Below are 20,850 nucleotides of genomic sequence, written 5' to 3' on the forward strand. Positions count from 1 at the left end.
ACTCCAGATTCAATTTGCTGACAACCCCTAACCAGCTATTGTTACTTTTCTTTTTGAATGACAACCTATTTTCCACCTGTCAAGATATCAGGCATGGTAAGGGACGTGCACACACAAACGCGCAGTTTCTCAGGTAAAGGTTATGGACTTGAAGAATGTTCTCATTAGTTCTCTGTACAACACTATCAGTATACTGCCACCATTGTGTGTGTGTGTGTGTGTGTGTGTGTGTGTGTGTGTGTGTGTGTGTGTGTGTGCGCGTGCGTGCGTGTGTGTGTCTGTGTGTGTTTACATGTATATGTGGGGATAATGAGCTCATAGTGCACTCAAAGTGTGAGGTTGTGTGCTGAAAGCCAAGGTGGTAACTAACACTCTGACAACACTCTCCATCACCTTAAACCCCCTGGTGTCGAGAGCACCAGATAGAGCACAATTATGTTCATTAGCTTCTCTAGCTGTCACTCATACACTCATAATAACACGTTGCTGTGTCCGACTCAATGCCAAAATACAAACACAAAAGCTGCGTGAAGTTTCAAGCCGTACAAACCATCCAATATGATCCGTTAAACCATCCAATATGAATGCAACGAAATAAACGCTTGGGAAAATGCATCAATCTGTAACTATTTTGTAAACAAAAAAATTAAATCAATATTTTGTTCATGTGATTTGATTTTCCTAGCAGGAGACCTCAGGTTGCAGGAATGCATTGTAGGCAATTTCCTAGGTATGACTACTGTTTGTGACATATTAATTAACTTAATCTTACTAGCTTGTGAGAAAAAAGAGAGCTGATAAAAAATTATATATAATATAATATAATATATTGATTATCCTACTTAAAATGGTTTTTGAAAAACCTTTTTTTTGTATCAATGTGACTATGAGTAACATGAGTGACTGTCAATGAGCTCTGTGCTTGTTTTTTTTCCACGATGTGTAATACATGTAGAGAGGTTCGCCTACACAGCCTACACATATGAAAATTGCCCTTCTGCTTTTGTGTTGGAGAAAAACATCAGAGCAGAGTAAATTCTAGTGGATTTAATACATTCGGCACCTTAGGCCAAGATTAAAACAAGCAGCGGTGAAATAGGAAGTGACAAATGGTGCCTGTACTGAAGAGCCGCCTATTGTGTATCAGCTGTATGTTGTGGGGGTGTTTGTGTTGGCTCCTTTTTGTACCGTATAATGAAATGTGTGTGTGTGTGTGTGTGTGTGTGTGTGTGTGTGTGTTGTGCATGTGCAATGTCCTATCGCTCTGTGTCATCTCTGTGTGTTGATGTAAAAAGAGAGAGAGAAAGAGGTAACAGTATAAGGTAAGAAAGGGACAAAAAAGGGTTTGACATTACAGATTTACATCAAGCCGTCCAATTCTTTTCAGTAGCAGCAGTTTATAAAAATCCTAGGGCTCTGTTCGCAGAGAAGCACTAGTCGAAAAGAAGACACCATAGCTGTGTTGCTGAGACGGAGAGATGAAGCAGCAGAGAGACATGTCTCGTCACACAGTAGGGTGGTGTGGGGAGGGGTGTGCAGCTTTGGTGGCTGGGACGACGCTGCAACCATTCGTCAAGCGTTGCAGTTAGCTGATCTGTGCTGTGGTGCCTCAGAAGTTCAATATATCTCCATATAGCACTCTGCAAAAAAGAAAAACAAATAACACCAGCTGTGGTGTTGCATCTGCCAGGCCACCAAGCACAAACAAACACATATTTCTTGGTGAAGTAGGGCAGAGCTGAGCGGGGATCAGACCCGAGGACCGAGAGGGCAGTTCCAGGACGCTGCTTCGGAGGTGCTCTGTGTTAGGCGCTGAAGCGTTGGTGAAGTTAACACATCGTCACTCCTATTGCGTTGAAAAGCGATGCTTGGTCAGGTGCCTTTGGTGTTTGTTATTTGACGCAAAAAGTCTCCTTTAGGGTCATATTTCGACACGCTTGGTCGGGACTCGCTCTCGGAACATGCGTCCAGCACTTTGGGGTCATATTTACACGCGCTTGGTCGGGACTCTTGGTGTAACTTTGATGATGCTCTTAGTCGGGACTCTTGGCATCACCATTCATGGCAATAAAAGAGGTAAATGAAGAAGAATCTTAATTAGTTTCTTTGTGGGTCTTTTTTAATGGGAATGTGGATCTTTCAGATCAATTTAAGAGTGCCTATAGTTATTTTTCCACATTTTATCATGTAATGCATCAAGGGACTCGCACCGGTCTGGTCTTGGTCTTGATTTGGTCTCAACCCCTCGAAGTCTTGGTATTGTCTCGGTCTCGATACACTCTGGTCTTGGTGATGACTTGGTCTCGGTTTAGGTGGTTTCGACTACAACACTAGCTATGTTTCCATCCACACATTTTTATCCGAATTAAGTGATATCGAATGAAAAATGCCTTATAGAAACAGTAAATTTCGATAGAATTTCATGAATATCAACTCAAAGGAAATACATACGGTCTCATAGGATTTTCTCTTGATCAATATATGGCTTATGCGATAAACGCTGATGGAAACGTTATTTGCCGAATAAATTAATGAATTGCAATTAAGATTTAGGTCATTTTTTGGTTGCAACACGCCACAAAACGAAGAAGAAGAAGTTCTAGTTCATTTCCGCCCAGTATTTCCACTCTGTTTGCATACGTGACGGGTGTCAACAAAGACAGATGGAAGTGGACAAACGAGGAGACGAGACTTTTTGAATTTAATTTACGAGCAAAATATAACAGTTATTTTAGATAGCAAAAATCTAAGAAATGCCATCATTAATCAGGAACTCGCAAAGGAAATGACCAACAAAGGTTAGGACAAGCCGTGGGATGTCCTCCGGAGTAAATCAAACAGCGATACATGTCTCAAAAAACAGAGTTGTCTCGCAGCAGTGCCGGAGGGAAAATAAAAGGCAAGTTCCACCTTTTTGATGAGCTGGATCAGATCCTCGGCCAAAGGCCCATCGGAGCGTCCTTGGCTTCTAATATTAACAACAACAACAACTACTTTTGTCTAGCAAAACTTTGTTTGCAAATCTTTGCTTGAATGTTGTTCAATTCAGTGCGAAAATGAATGAAAACACCTTAAAATGTCTCAAATCAATTCGATATACCAATTTAATCGCAAAACAGCATGTGACGTCATTACGCACAGGTTTTTATTCGCTTTAAAGCTGTTGGATGGAAACACACTTTCACCAGCTTTATTCGCATGAGTTTTTTTACCGAACTTCAGATAATTCGATTGACAAGTGGATGGAAACTTAGCTACTGATGCACGCATCAATACATTCTAAAAACTGTTGAGACATCGGGCCCTATCTTGCACTCAGCGCAATTGCCTTTGTACACCGACGCATGTATCATTCCTATTTTGCACCCGACATCACAGCGGACTTTTCCCTCCACAGACGCACGTCGGTAAATTAGGGAATGTATTTGCGCTCCCGGGGGCGGTTCAGCGAAAAGAGGAGGCGTGTTCCGGCGCAAACGTTACTTTGTGCTATTTTGCAGTTTCAGAAAACAATTCCGCCACTGACCAGGAAAAACCGGTAAAGTATGGCGAGTCTAAAGTCAGTAGCGCCTTATTCAGATGCTATTTTAGGGGCGCATGCTTGGCCATAATGTAGCGTGTGCACAACGCGCATACACTTCTCTCATCTACAGCAGTTCCCATTTTTGAAAACCATACATAATTACAAAGAAAAATATTACTGAAAATGCGCTTCATGTGTTTGGATAGATCAGGAGGCATTTTACAGTACAGTCCTCAAAAAGTCCCAGCATTCTTTGTGGCTTGTTGTGTTTACACAACATTTCCATGAATCATGGATGTGTTGATGACATAAATGAGGAAATATTAGAGGACTTAAGGAGACGTGATGTTGAACTACGGTGGGATTGGACACTCCGGCAGAATCTGGTCCGGGAGTAATGCGCGATGTGCTCCTGGTGGAGCGGGTGGACGGAGATGGAGTGGGGGGGAGGAGGAAGGGGCACAACAGGTGCAGGTGGTGCGTTTGGAGGACCACGCTCCAGACTTGAGGAGATGCGCCCGAGAGGCCGCAGCAACATCGCCACCCGGCCAAGACGGGCATTTGTTACTTTGCCGCATCTCGCATCGGCAGCTCCCGCTGGCGTGCGCCAGGCAAATCCGCCGTCATAATAGCAGTCCGCCATGGAACAAGCGCGCCTGCTCTTAAAGGGAATGAGAGATGACGCTCTGATTGGTTATTTTCACGTTACGCCCAAACCACACCTAGCTACTTCAGACCAACCCATTTTAGATTTGCGTCGGGCGCAAGAGTCATTTATCCCACCGGTATCATAGCAACAGCGCCTGAGATCCGCCCACAAAGCTACTTGCGTTTGGCGTTTCATACTTGCGTTTCAGATCATTAAAATAGGGCCCATCATGTGTGAACGAGATTAATTTCGTTTCTATATTTTTCCCATCGCTGCAGTATATCCCCCTCTCAAAAGACTCGTCTGGAGAGCCTGCTGAACTTCTCAGAAACATTCCTCTTCATACAACTCTTTCCTCTGAAAAAATGATTAACATCCGTCTCCCCAAACTGTGTTCTTTTCACAAAAATACCAGACACAGCATTAGTCATAGACCATATATTCTTTATTATTTTGACAGCACATTTTAAAAAGATTTTAAGTTTCAGGAGTGACTTATAAGTTGACTCTTAAAGTGATGGTTCGGAGTAAATTCACCCTAGGGTCCTTTGCACCATGACCTCGAGCCAAACACCCCCCCAGAAGCTTTTTTCACCTGGGTCGAACATTGGGAGAGTTAGTGTAGAGTAGCGTTATCAGCTGAATAGCTTAGGGACTAATGGATCCACGTTTGTATCTCTTAAATGACCCCACTAATAATGCCCGAAATGATACCAAACTTCTACACTAGTACAAATAGGTTATGCACTCATAAAACGATGGATTGGAAAGTTTGTAAGTACACCAGAAGTTTATGTTAATAACACTTGCCTGTTGGCTTCTGCTCTCTGCTGTTGCTGCTGCTGCTGCTACTACAGAGTGCTTAGGGCCGTCTACAAATTAAAACAAAGAAAAGAGATGCAACAAAAATATTTATTAACCCTCATATTATGTTAAGGGTCAATTTGACCCATTTGCGTTTTTGTGTTGACCAAAATACTGGTTAACCTATCTTTTTCTCCATGAAATTGAATGACATTTCCTCATTTAGGGTCATGAACTTGTTCATAAAATCTGGACACACTGATGTGTAGTGGAATGTCTGTTCAGAGTTTGTATACAAAGATGATGTTGCGGGTCATTTTGATGTTGGGGGTGTTTGTGTGTGTGTGTGTGTGTGTGTGTGTGTGTGTGTGTGTGTGTGTGTGTGTGTGTGTGTGTGTGTGTGTGTGATGCTGTTGACGATCCGGATTGTGAATTTTCCTATGATGGATTCAGGGGACCAGTCTGGTGTAGTATACATTAGCTGAAAACAATGGGCAGCAATCATCCTCAACATGGACAGCTAAAGATGCTAACATAAAATGGTCAACATCAAAACACTGACACCAAGGCAGACTGTCATCAAGATGACTCCAAGCCCCACAAGATTTTCTGCCACACTAGTTGATGATATTCAATCACCATTTCATCTCTTCATATCCCAACCAATAGATAGGATCATAGTGGACATGACCAACTTGCAGGGGAGGTGTGTATTTCAAAAGAAATGGAAGTCACTGGATAAGATTGACTTGCATGCATACATTGAAATCCTAGTCCTCTTGCGTCCGCAGCATCCACCCATGCTCTGCAGTGCCACGTTACATCCCGCATCCTGCTGTGATGCTCATACGCACAGAGTAGTCAGGATCCGGTATTGGAGACTGCACTACTCAGTATGACACGATGTGCCCTGCTATGACATGAACTTCCATGACTACCTCAAAGTCACTGTTCCATTATCTCTAATGTGACTATTATTGCGACTGTTCATCACATCAGCAACCGGCCCCGTCAGACACCGCCTACCAAGAGTCTGGGTCTGCCGAGGTTTCTTCCTAAAAGGGAGTTTTTCCTCGCCACTGTAGCAACAGCCACTGATAATGCTTGCTCTTGGGGGAATTACTGTAATTGTTGGGGCTTTGGAATTTATAGAGTGTGGTCTAGACCGACTCTATCTGTAAAGTGTCTCGAGATAACTCTTGTTATGATTTGATACTATAAATAAAATAAAATTGAATAGTATTAGCTGGAGTGTACAAGTCAAAGGGAGAAGCAATTGTCAGTCTGTGGAATGACGAGAGTGGAAGGCCAATATTTCTAGCAACAATGTCTTTGGAGTCAATTTATACGAAAGCTTGGGTGTTCCGCAACACCAGAGCTGGTCGAGTGAAAGAGACAAACTAGCTGAGATCAGAGATGTATGGGATGAATGGGTCAAAATTGTACCTGTCTTGTACAATCCTGGTCCCCATGTCACTGTAGATGAACACCTTGTTCCATTCAGGGGGCGCTGTCCCTTCTGACAGTACATGCCCAACAAGCCTCCCAAGTATGGCATCAAAATATGGGCATCCTAGGATGCCAAATCTAGCTACTATGCATGGAATATGCAAGTGTATACCGGAAATATTTTCACTAAATAATTGGTAAAAACAGTTTTGGAGGAAAAAATGTTTGTGATGAGGAAAAAAAGTTTGTTTTGAGTGTATTTGCACTGTACGGGTCATTTTGACCCGTAACATCATCAATGTCATTTTTTTTCAACATAATACGAGGGTTAATTTAAAGATTAAATAAGGTAATGTCTCCAAACTTACCTCAATTATAACTTGTTTCCTGCTAGTTATACTACAGCACTTACTTAAAAAAAAAAAAAGTTAAATTAATAAATATTTTTGTTGTATCTCTTTTCAGTGTTGTAATTTGTAGACGGCCCTAAGCCCTCGTCTTACTGCCGGCAGCACCAGCAGCAACAACAGCAGAGAGCAGAAGCCAGCAGTTCCAAAGTGTTATTTACATAAACTTCTGGTGTACTTACAAACTTTCCAATCCATCGTTTTATGAGAGCATAACCTATTTGTACTAGTGTAGAAGTTTGGTATCATTTCGGGCATTTGCGTCTGTGGAGGGAAAAGTCTGCTGTGCGTCGGGTGCAAAATAGGAATGATACATGTGTCGGTGTACAAAGGCAATTGCGCTGAGTGCAAGATAGGGCCCATAGTTTGTACCGTATTTGCACATTTACACACAGAGTACATAGCAGCAGAGGGAGTAACAATATAAAAACAAGGACGTTCTCATAAATCAGGACATCTACACCGACAACATTCTCACAGACTGAATCAGCTGCTCATTAAGATAGTGCTGTGGACCAATCCAGACAGGCTCAGTTACTTCCTGTGTAGCAAGTCCAACACCAGTCAGCAAATCTCACAAGTGTGCAACATCCAAAAGTAGGTGTTCAAAGCGTGCACAGAACTTCAAGCACAGTTCAACAGAGAGAAAAACAATCTGGCCTTAATAGGCCATTAATGTGTGACAGGAGTTTTTATGCTGCAACAGGCAAGCCACAACTGCTGGGTCGGGCTGGGCGTGTAGCAAATTGCAAAAGCTCATCGGTCAAAGAACCAAGCAGAGCCGAGCTTTAATATAAAGGGGAGAAAGAGTGCCAGAAAACTTCATGAAAAGAGAGTAGAAAGTGAGTGAATAGGATGGCCTTCAAACAAAATTGAATATTGAATGCCCTTCCTGCAACATGATTTGCAAACGACACAAATATAGCTATCAGAGCCCCTACATTATGCATCTGTAAAAGAGGATGGAATTTAAAAGATGTATTGGTTTGTGTCATCCACCCATACTGCAAAAATATATTGCAAATGTGCCACTGTGTACCCCACTGATTAGACCAAATTCCTTTGTTTAACTCTTGATAGGACAAAAGTCCCTGATTAAAGATTTGATTACATTGCCCCATGTGGTTCACATGATTGCATGGTCATGTGGCGTCACACGAGAAAAACATGAAGAGTGTGAATCGCTGCATTACTGAGCAGTAGAGCAGTGCTTTCATAATAATAAAAATGTTCAAATTCTGTGTCACCTCAATAACTTAACACTATCAAATGTTCAGCCTGAAAGAGCTTGGCGTTATGTGCAGACTGCAAACACAGCTCTTAGTGTATTTTAATGGTATGCTGTACAAATGACACCTCTGACAACACCACCTACGCACAGCAACAGGTTGGCAGTAGAAGTACAACACATGCAAAAAGGATTAAGAAATCCCCATGAGTCCCAAAATTAAATATGGTAGTATAAAAAGGTTGACTAATGTTCCACGACCAGACCATAATCTACTCTCTGAGCTCCTGAGACCCCATTTACACATTTAACATGAACTAAGATATCTTATCACAGGCCTTTGCATTTAAAACTGGTATTTAGTTGTCTCCCATCGCCAGACCTTTCTTCACAGCGCTGCAGAGTAATGTCTGGCCACTCCACATATAGACTCCTGGGTAGGAGAACAAAAAACGGTCTGGGTTGTTTGCATTTCTTTATACCAATCACAATAATCTTGAGCGGCGCTAAGCTCCGGACACAGCGACGGTGGCTCTGCAAAATAGTCTCGGGAAGGAACTTGTTTATTAGGTTAACTGTTCACACAATACAGAACCGTGAGCTATTTAAATTAGCTGATACATGGTTAAACATCATTTGCTCTTACCAGTGTGGGGCCTTGTGTATTTTGTCCATAGCAAATCCCCGACAACTGGTCCCAAAACGTCACAGTCAGAGAGTAAATGCTTGAAATATATTCTTTTTAAATCTGAAAGAACCAAGCAGGCCTGCCTTGTTGAACGATGCAAATTTCATTCAAAATTTGACATTATTCAGCGTGCTAGCTCGAAGTTTGATGTGATTTCCCAAAATCCACTGAGTTTTATAAGGTGATTATCCAGTAAATGATCTTGTCATGGATCCAGACTAGGTATTAAGTGAGATCTCAATTCTGCAGATATGTCATATTCTGTTTGGAGATTTTTTTGGGAAATAAATGAGGTAGAAGACACAGCCTGTCACACCTTAAAGAAAAAGTTAGAGATTTTAGAGTAAGATGAGAAAATCGATACCACTCTCATGTGTGAAAGTGCCGTTGGTCTTCTCAGCAAGAAATCAAATAAGCTTGCTTCCCAAATTGTCGAACTTTTTCTTTAAATGGTATAATGTTATCATTCCTCATGCCTGCCATTACTGAGTGATGAGCAGAATAAGTGTTCTCGGATAGCAGTAACAAACTAAGTTATACAAGTTGTTTGCTTTGTAACGTAGGGGGTCATCTTAAGCTTTTTGCCAGGCTTGCTTGACATAGCTGAAAGAATCAGACTCGTCCAACCTTTCAACTTGTTGGTATTTTTTCTCTCAATTGTGGCCAAGCTGTACAGATTGCCTTTCCACTTGACTGAGATTCAATCACACTGGAGGCCAGACCACTACCAGATGATCACATTCCGATTGTATTGTGTTATTGCATTAACATGAGTTTAACCTCATTCAGACAAGATCCAGATACAGATTGCATGTGAATACAAAAAAAGGGTCTGAAGGTGAACAATCAAGTCTAATTTCCAGATCAGTAGCACTTTTCTAGATTCTCTGGGACCAGGGCCACATGGTAAAGATGTCAACTCAAACGACAACAATCCCAGATGCCTTCAGCTTTTCAAGATTATTTTTTTCAAGCCCCAAGGGATCAGGGAGGGACCTTCTAACTACTGCAGTTAGACTAGGGCTGGATCTCACTTACCTTAAATTGCATCCTCTGTTCCTCCACTTGCTTCCCTTCCTCGCGTCTTATGGTGCGTTCTTTTTGTCTTGTAATCGCGACTAGTAGCTCGAGTGTGACGTCACATCCGTGTCGAAAAACGAATAACCTCAGGTTGTAGCGTTCTTTTTGGCACACAATACTACGAGTCAGAGAAAAAATGGACGCCTCCAGGAAAAGGAAAGTTGCGATTGCGCTAGCTCTTAAAGAGTACGGAGAGCTACAATCCAAGTGTGTGGTTCATCATCTAAATCTGGAAGAAGATGATAGAAAGCGGAGAATGTAAGTTTATGTTTCAGCTTATTTGATAGTAGTCTATGAAAAAGTTTTAATCGAACATTCCGTTGCTAACGTTACAGCCTGGTAAACAAATGCATTTAACGTTTACGTCACTGTTATTTGCCTAAAAGGCTTTATTTATGTGTGACATAGGTTGTGAGATGTACCTAAGATGCTGAAAGAGATTAGTGGAACTTTATACTGAACGAAGGTTTTCTAAGCAGAAGGCTTGTAGGCCTACTAGGATACATTATCCTGTAACAAAGAAAGGTGCCCCAGTCTGCTTTCTTTGATGGGAGAAAACTTTGAAATGACCTCCTAAACATGTAATGTAGTCACTTTGAGGGGGTCAGCCTCTTTCAGTTAAATTTTGTAGGGACCTAACTTGTAAATACATTTTTAAGAGCACCACCTTTTGTCAGTGTTGGGAGATACATTTTTCTAGATGTCATTGTTATAAACCTATGTGTCTTGCAGTGTGCAGGACCTTGACTACGCTATGCTAAATTTGTCTACAGTTTTGTTTTACTTGCAGGCACATAATTACATTATATGAACAAATCTTAAAGCTCAGCCAACTCCCGAATATTCTGTGACACTTTGTTAGATAGACGCACCCAGTCTGCTTTCTTTGTCAGATAGACGCATTGATTGTGCAGCCTCTACTGGATGATGTATGGAATATATGGAATATGGAATATGATGTATGTTTTCTCTTTCATCAGGGCACTGATCTCAATTATGTTGCGCTCGAAGCGACAAATCATCCTCAAGACGGGAACAGAGTGGGAAATCATGCTCAACTGGAATGATGACACTTTTGCTCGTCATTTGAGGATCTCAAAACACCAGTTTGAGTACCTTTTGACAACGTTGCAGGAGAACGGCCTACACAGCGAGCACACACAAGGAAGGACTCCGGTGCCAGATGACAAGAAGTTGCTAATGTTTCTGTGGTATATGGCCAATCAAAACAGCTTCAGGGAGATATCTGACAAGTTTGAGGAGGGGATTACATGAACCGCAAGGCATACTACTCTGTACTCCTTCAGGGGATTGTGGATGACAAGGCCCGCTTCATCGACACCTTTGCTGGACCACCAGGCAGGGTGCATGACGCCAGAATGCTGAGGAGCTCCACCTTCTGGGGGAGCACTGTCTGCTTGGAGATAGTGCCTACATTGGACAGGCCTTCCCATTCATCAGAACTCCAAAACGTGACAATGGGACAATAGGGTTGAAAGGTTCTAAATACATTTACTCATACTATTTACATTTACTCTATTGCAGTTGATGTATCATTTTTATATTCTGTGTGTTCTAATAAAAATGGTTTCCCTAAATTGAATGCTTCCCTTTTTTGTAGCCCACAGTTTCTTTAAGTATAGTTTTGAGTTTTTGTTTTGAATAAATGAAGCAAAGGCAAAGTAAATATTTATTGGCAATAAAGAATGGAGAAACATGGAATAAAAAATATATACAACTTCACTTAAACTATAAAGAACGTGAATAAAAAATATATATACACACACACACACACAACTTGTGTGAAATTGAGGGAGGATGACAACATCAAAATTTTTCCAGAATACGTGTCAGCAGGCTCTCTATGCCCTGCTGGGAAGACCTCATTTGTTCCATGGTCTCCTGGTGGCGCTGCTGGCTGGACAACTCCGTTTCCCGGAGGAAAGTCAGGAGGTCATCGTCCCTATGCCTCTTGCGCCGCATCCTTGGGGTGGTCTGTGGTGTCTGTGGTGGTGTGGAGTTTGCTGATGCACTGGTTGTTGGTCTGCTGGGTGTTGATGTGTGGGAGGTGGCAGTGTTGTGGGAGGTGGTGGCAGCGGATGTGGAGGTAGTGGGAACCAGTGCTTCCGGTCTTCGGACATCCAGCCCCTCAGTTGTTCCCACAACAGGGAACACCACATCGTGTTCGGTCCCAAGCAGACCATCCATTTCTCCAAAGAACTGGAAGCGCATGAGGCCCTTCCCTGTGCTGGCGTTATTGTCCTTGACTTTTTTGTAGCCCTGAACTAAGGTGCACCACTTCCTGGACACCTTGTCAGGGTAGAATGTCTCCTTGAATTGTTCAGTTAGTGTGAGTGCCATATCTGCCCGCAGGTCCTTTTTGTTCTTCCGGCCAAGCTTAAGTTGGCTGTTGAGGTCCGTCAGTGACTTTGGGAGACCCTCTCCCTCCCTCTCCAGGTGTAGCCTCATCATGTCTATTAAGAATAGTGTGTGCTCCTTTGTGAATACATCATGCTTCTGCATGGGCAGAGGTGTGGGTGGCGCCTCAGGGCAGCTGCCTAGAACACATAAAAAGCAATATGTCAGTTTATTAACATCCTTACTAATGTTATTCTTATGATTATACGATTATACTATGCTGATATTTATCTTACCAGCTTCAACAAGGTTGACCACAATCGATAAGTCCCCATCAGCATAGTATGCTGTGGGGTCAGCTTCACTTTGGTAGAGAGGCATAGGATACCACAGGGTCCTCTCTGGGTTTAGGTACAGGTCCGTGTTGTTATCTAAATACACTAAAACACACACATGTTACTTACATTGTAGCCATGATTTAGCTTGAGTTCCTTGACCTATGTTTTCAGGTATCAACTAATTATCACACGTGTGATTCTCCAACTACAGGCACTTTTGTGTTCTTGGCCTTTTCCACCACTACACAGTTTTTAAGAAAAAAAAAAAGAATAACCAATGATAAGGATCTGAAGTGTGTTTTAAGATAGTGAATTTTCCATAAGCTCACAGTGCCAAAAGAGCTCCTATCGTTGTAGAATCTCCCACATACAACAACCCTGAGAAAAACGATTGCCTTTGTAATGTGTTATGTGGTTTCCTTTGTGTTCAGGGTGGGGGAAGTGTCCAACCAGGTAGCCAGGTCAACACATTTTTAGTAACATTTTAGGATTCTATTCACCCAGTTATTGACATATCACACAAAAATATATTTTATAGTTTGATACATGAAAATTACATTATGATTAACGTTAACGTTAGGCTACGGCTCTGCTTTCTGCTCAAGACTCTGCACCATTGTAGTCATATAGCAACTGAGCGTCTCTAGCCAATTTCACCTGAACGAGCTACAAAATAACTAATTAGGCGGTATTTAACTCCTAATAAGACTGTAGCGACATGCCTACAGGTAGCAGTATACAGCGCTATGTGTACGACTTCTTCATTTGGTTACAACAACGACAAAAGTGCTTAAAATTTTAGAAAACCACAATGTTTACTACGTGTGATCCACGACGCAGCCATTTTGGAAAGTGAACTCGGGGTCCTCTGAGTTCAGATGACTTGACGAGTCGTAAATACGACCTCGTGGGCGTTCTTTTTGCAACTTCGGAAAACGACTCGTAAATCGACTTCGGTGGACAAAAAGAACGCACCATTAGTCCGTCCCTCCGAGGAAGCACTGGAGAGACGGAGGAAATCATGCGAGGAGAGAGGAAACAAAGAAATGTGTTTTCAGAGGGATGAGAAATCCTTTCCTCTGAAGCGTCACATGAATTGTATGAAAGCTGTATGGGCGGAATTAACAAAGGCTTTCAGCTGCACGGCTTCTGGGAAGGTTGCTCTCGTGTATCTTCACTCATAGCTCCCCATAGATCCCGCCACGATCCTCCCTCCCCGCTCCTCGGGGCAGGAGTAACATCTTTGAGACGGTCTTTACGAAGAGGTTCAACCGAGGAGCGAGGAACTATCAAATATGAGAAGTGAGATTCAGCCAATGAAATACAATAGTAACTTTCAGGCTTTCGGCATAGGACGTGTTTCAGTTGTCTGATGGAACAGATATTTTTTCTATTGTAATCTATAAGAGATGTCTACTATCAACTGTCTTTTTAGGCTTTCAGTCTGTTTTCTTATATTTTGTACAAAACAGTAACTGCAGGGATTGTGTTTTGGGCTCTGCCAACACTTCCAGCACTGCCTGCACTGCCAAACATGTGTGAGCTACACAGCAGTAGTGTGGCTGAACACATTCTGTGCAGACACTAACAGAGCACAGTAGCTGCAGCTCTGCTGACATGCTGCTTTCATCCTGCAGCCTGTGTAGACACACATTGTTAGTCCCAATGACCTTGGTCCTTGACTGCTTAGGGATTTCTTTCACATCATCATCACATCATCACATGGTATGGAGTACTACTCCATGCCATGTGATGATGTCAATATCAAAGATCATCCTTGGGTAGTGACCTGCTCCCACTCCTGAGTCAACAGTTATCCTCATTTTTGTTTCGTCAACTATCACGTCTGCAGCCTGGTGATACATCTCAGTCCCTAATGCCGGAGGCCTTCTTCAGCTAGACAGACTCCCTTCACTATCACTGGGTTTGGTAACACCACTACAAGCATCATCAAAGAACCACAACCCTACGTGTCGGCCTGGACTGGCAATTCATAATTCCCTCTTATGGTCATCAACCGACAGTGTCTAACAATTAATCTTGTAATACATTTTTTTTAAGTAAGCATTATGAAAGTAATACAGTTTTTCCATATTCTCCATGCTGCACTTGTGTGCGGTGTATAAAAAGACAATTTACCAACGATGTACTATCTGTACGTGTTAAGCTTGACACCGTCAGGCTGAGATGAAATAGGAGAAGTAGGTCAATATAAAGAGAGAAAATAAATGTATATAGGTATGGAAATGTAGTGCCATATGTTTTGTCTGTGAATTGCTATTCATGATATTGTTATATATTATATTCTCTTTGAAAGGTTAATGTATTGTCATTCAACAATACAGGGTTGCACAAAACAATGCAAGTCGTAGTCCTTTTGTGCTACACAAGAAAACAAAAACAAAACCATTTTTAAATGGTGGAGTAGGGAGTATGAGTTGAAAAATTTTACAGCCTGTAGCTCTATAGTCTGGTGGTTTGACAGCGGATACTTCGCTTCTCTGATGTTCAGTAGAAGGGTAATGATGTTAGTTTGGGACGTTTTCAGTCAGGATGATTACTATTGCTCCTCTGTAAAAGTTAACAAGGCATGGGATATTTGCTTTCTTAAGTTTCCTTAAAAAATATAGCCGTTTCTGAGCTTTCTTTACCAGGGTGGAGATGTGTGACGTCAGGTTGATTGTGATACGGATTATCAAGTCCCTAAAAACTGTGTGACTTATTCCACATCTGCTCCATTGATCTAGACAGGGGAATGTGTCTTTGCCTCCTTTTTTTCTAAAATCAACGATCAGCTCCTTGGTTTTGCTGACGTTGGGCAGTAGGTTTTTTTCTGTGTGCCACTCTTCAAGATCGTTTGATTTACTCCCAATATGAATTATCATCGTTGTTTGTAATTTGGCCTACGATGATGGTGTCGTCTGCAAACTTCACAGCAGAGTTCTTTTCATATCGGGAATTGGGTGTACAATGTGAACAGCAGGGGGCTGAGCACACAGCCCTGGGGAGCTCCACTGTTTAACACTAGAGTGGAGGCGGTGGGGCCGCCAATCTGAACTGACTGGGGTCTGTTGGTGAGGATTTTCTGTATCCAGTTTTAGAGTGTTAAGTTTGCTGTTCAGTTTCCAGGGCGAGATTGTCTTGAATGCTGAACTGAAATCAACAAACAACATTCTGATGTAGGTCTTGTTATTTTCAACATGTGTGAGAGCTGAGTGGAGGGCAGTGAACATGGCATCCACTCTGGATCTGTGGGCTCTGTATGCAATCTGGTGAGGATCCATGCTGACTGGGACATTGTTTTTGATGGGCTGGAGAAACTGGTTCTCAAAGCACTTCATCAGAACGGGGACCAGTCGTTTAGACTAGACATTGCAGACTTTTTAGGTACATGACGATGGTGGCTGTCTTGCATCAGGTGGGAACACTCTCCTTTGACAGTAATATGTCAGATGACATCAACTAGCTGGTTTGCACATGTTCTAAGTACACAGCCAGGGATGTTATCAGGCCCAGCAGCTTGACTCATATTCACTGTCATCAGGGTTTTGTTCACCCCTGCTGGGATAGTGACGGTGGTCGGTCCCATGGATTTGGGGCAGACAAGCTACAAGATTTACTTTTAAGTTTTCCACCCCACATCTAATGGCTCCTACTCTTTCAATACCCAAATCTGCTTTCCCTCCGCCTCTTGCCTTGTTTTAACATGGCAAACAGACGTTCTTCAGTGGGAGAGAGGGATAATCTGTTAATCTCTTTGCTGAGGCAAACAGGGGAATGAAAGGACAGACAGATTGATCTTCACAAAAGCTGATGAGATGCTTTACTTCTGACCGAGGCAACGGAAGCTTTGGTGTAGGAGCTGAGAATGGATCCAAATGAGGCATTTTAATACACCCAGAGCCAGAGTTATGGAGGAGGGAGAGAGATGGATGGAAGGAAAGAAAGGAGATAAATGGTAGTAAAAGAGACAGAGAGAGATAGATTGAGGCATGGCAGAATAAATGGGAAGGTAGAAGAGAGAGAGAGATGGATTGAGAGAAGGGGGTGCAAATGGTGGGAGAGACAGATGGATAAAGGTAAAGGGAGAGAGGAATCGATCTTGTAGCAAGAATATGCCCCCAGAGGACAAGGCTCCTAGAATACCAGGTTGGTTGTCGTTGCTTACAGGAACAGGTAATTCTGTGCTTTGTAATGGGTTGGACTCACATGGGTTTTCTGAAGGCCAATAGTTAAAGTTGTGTTCTGAATTTACTGCAGTTACTTAAGATTTACAAACACAAAACATGTAAGAATTACAGTGTCATTGCTTTGGTTGCCTTGTCTTGTCTGTTTGGCATATTTTGCCATGTTTCTACATGTTAGTCGGACAGCGACTTCTGTAAATCCCCTACTGCTGTGATTGCTAAAGAACATCTGTCTCTTCTGTCAGACCTTTCTCTGTCTTCAACACAGTGCTCTCTGGGGTTGGCAGGACTTAATAACTTTAATACAAAAATACTTTAAAACTATGAATGAGGAGGCCCAGAGCACTAGTGTATTCTAACAAGTACAAATGTATTTCCCCTGCCACGTTCCTCTTACAGGCCTTGCACACCTATGGCACACCCATACAAGTGATTTCACTCATTGTGGCTGAATAGGGCTCTTATCAGGGTCTCTGTGGGTGTGTACAGACTATTTGACTGACATCCCCCTGATTCTTCTTTCAGGTTTGTTCCACCTGCTATGGTGAGACAAATTACACCTTTATCTTTGTAATTAGTTGAGAATCTGGTGGCCTCACGTATAGCCCTGCATGGTTTTGCCCACCTTCAGGAGACATGAACAAGGATGCACGAGACCAACCTTCCACAAGACCCAGTGGGAGTCTTTTATTAGACCGACACAGCATTTTATTGGAAATTTGTTAGTGATCACTGCAGCTGATTGGACTGATCATAACTCTGCTGCAGTTTCATATCGAAGTGGACAAACAAACAATCTGAGCACAGTATAAGAATGCAGCTTTTAAATAAATGTGCATATATTTGTTTAAACATATCCAAGCAAACAAAGAGATGACAGTGACAATCGTGCACCCTTGTTAGTATTTTGACAGTGCTTATACAGGCAAATGCAAACTCCAAACCATCAAAGGTTGCTACAGCTGATCCAGCTGTGCTACATCACGACTTTTCAGAAGGGAAAAAAAAGTTTTTCCTCGATTCCTTTCCTTGCATCTTCACCGGGACTAAGGTGCAAGGAAAAGATGCAAGTGAGGGAAGTGAATGCTGGAATTTCCCCCTTTCTGGTCTACATATCCCGGCCTCTTCTGAATTATTTATATCCTCTGTAGGGCCAAAATGTGACGGTCCTTTCAGGGGCCATGGTAGTTGAAGCCAGAAAAGGTGAGCATCATATGCCAATGACAGTTACGTTTAGGCCCCAAACAATTCATGAAGTTTAGGAAAAAGATCATGGTTTGGATTTAAACACTACCAAGGAAAAAAAACGTTTCCTGGGTGAAAGTACTTTGTTTTTTCCGTGAAGTGAACTCCACTCGATGGTGGTTTAAGCCCCCAACGTCCACTTCAAGGCAACGGTGCGACCGTCGACTTCAAGGCACCTAACCCTAACCATTGCCTAATCCTAGTGCCTTCCAGGCAGTGCTGCCTGGAAGACGACATTGGGGGCTTAAAACACCAAACACCGTGAACTCCACTCTCCGGCTTGAAAGCGATGTGTTTTATGTTTTCATTTTGAGATTATTTTCCATTGAATATTGAAGTTCATGAGTACGTTTTTTGGCATGCCTGGCTGAGTGGTACTATATCCATGAAAGGGGGATTTAATTCTTGTTTTGTTTTGTTGTGCATGATCAAAAAACATCCCCCTCTCTGCTTTTCTCACAAATCGCACTCCTACAGAAAGAGACACAGGGTGTTTTCCATTTGGATAATGTGGCACCTCACTTCCCCTCACTTTTCCTCGCCATCGTTGGTGCTGTCAGTACTGTTTCCACAGGTAGTTTTGTCTAATCTACAGTGTTACAATTCATGCAACGTTATTAATATTAATGCTGTTTCCACAACAGCCCCCCTGTCCCATTACTGTAGATCAGCTGACCAATCAATAAACAGATTCTGATCGAAGGAGTGTTACCGTCCGGTAAAAGACACAAGCATCCTCCTTGCTCTGTGGAGCTGAAGTTGCCATGCACAGATATTTTAGGTAGTGAGAATTCTTATAATGTTGACTGATCATAGAGTATAGTCCAGGGATTTGAAAAATCATCCAATATTGATGTTCTTGCCTAGTGATTGGTTGGACAGACATCAGTCCTTATTCACAAGAGAAGAAAATGTGTTAGCATATGTTGTTTTTTTAGTGTTGGAACAGACATCCAAGGCTGCTGTTTGTCTGGTCAGGTGAGTCTTGAATAAGAATAATGCACATCAGATCATAAACTTTACCTCTTTTCACATGATATACATGTCAGGATCTCTAATTACTGTGCATGCGCTGCCAGAGGGTCCAGGGACAGAAAAAGCTATGGAAATGGGAGCTATTCTGGTACATGCTCACACAATTTCACAATGACTAAGAAGTATACCACAGCACACTCCTAATTCAGTTTACAAATGTGTATACTTTTGCTTTTGTGCATACAGTCATTAAGCCTTGAATATTCACAGAGCTTTATGAGTCTGGCTCACAGTGTCTAGAAGCCAGAAGAAAAAAAGAAATCTCTGTTGCTGAGGAAGTGACTAGTTTTTTTTGTCTCTGGTTTGTTGGGAATAAACAGCGGACATAGTAACAACCACCATGGATGAACAGACAAAATAAATCTGTAATATAAAAGATATTTCTAAAAAAAAAATGTGAGTGCCTGCAGAAAGCCATGCAAAACAATATTTTTGTCCACACAAAAGTAAAAAAATGTATCAGTTCTTTTCAACAGAAGAAAGAGGAAGACGTTTAAAGGAGCTCTGTTTCATATCAGCATGTTCTGTAATTAGACTGAATATCCTGATTAGACCAGATAGCTGGATAGGATGTCTGCATGGGTTCGTCTGTGCATGTGTGCCTGATTTGACTTAAAGTGTGTGTGTGTGTGTGTGTGTGTGTGTGTGTGCGTGCGTGCGTGCGTGTGCGTGTGTACTGCAATATTTGAGTTGGTAAATGTCATGTATAAATCCATAAGTTAGGTAAAATGCTTTCTTAACTGGGTTACAGACTGTAGACAGGTTAATGTGTGTGTGTGTGTGTGTGTGTGTGTGTGTGTGTGTGTGTGTGTGTGTGTGTGTGTGTGTGTGTGTGTGTCAGATCACGGAGCAGAGACTTGAGGCAGAGCGTAGCGTGACAAGCCTCATTAAGAGGGAATCTCTCCACTGTTCTGGCTGTCGACATCACCACCGCCAGACTTCTCTAATTACGCTCTCTAAGCGCCGTTTCGTGCAAGCAATCAGCCCACTGCTCTTTGCATATGCAAATATGACAGACCTGATCATTAGCTTTTATATCTCACACACTCTAATTGTTATTGTAAAAACTGCTGCATGGAGCCAAGGGCGAACGCACTCAGTCCTCTCGCTGTCTTCCCCTCTCTCTCTCTCTCTCTCTCTCTCTCTCCCTCAATCTATCACCAACTGTCGACTCGCATTGCGCTACGTGTTTTATGAGATTTTGTTGCTCCAAACAGAGTCATGCGGTTGAATGTCACGGTAGTATAATCAGCTAGCAAATGCCTCTGCCTGACATTGTTTCATCAGAGCGGAGGGGAGAAATGTAATAGAGGAGCACTTCCTGGCGGTGGGCTAATTGGCTAAATGGAGTCACTTAGGCAGAACAACTGTCCCATCACAGCAATGATGATGATGATGACGATGGTGATGGTCCCAGAGACACAATATGGGAGCCCACTCGCCCAAATATATCTCCCCCAGAATCAACAGTAATGTGATTTTTTTTATCTTCAGGGAAAATACAGTGGAAAGATAGAAATGCAAAAGTTTCAAGGACTGTGGCATGATTGTCCTTGAGAGAATGGATTTGCATTTGCGCTGTGCATCCTACTGACCTGTTTGAAAATCAATCCATATGCCCAGATGACCTCAAAATCACGGTAAGATATGTTTAATGAGAAGCAATGCATTAGTTGTCTGTTATGAATATAGAAAGAACTTTTGGCACAAATGTTAATGTATATTTAGAACTATTGGTACTGATGTTAATGTTGGGTATGTTAAGGACTTCTTGCATTAATGTAGAAATACCCTTTTTATCTTTATATTCTAGGTCTCTTGAATTTGAGTCCGAGTCAGGATTCAAGATGTTTTTCTAT

This window comes from Perca fluviatilis, chromosome 3, assembly GCF_010015445.1.
Source record: "Perca fluviatilis chromosome 3, GENO_Pfluv_1.0, whole genome shotgun sequence".
NCBI lineage: Eukaryota > Metazoa > Chordata > Actinopteri > Perciformes > Percidae > Perca > Perca fluviatilis.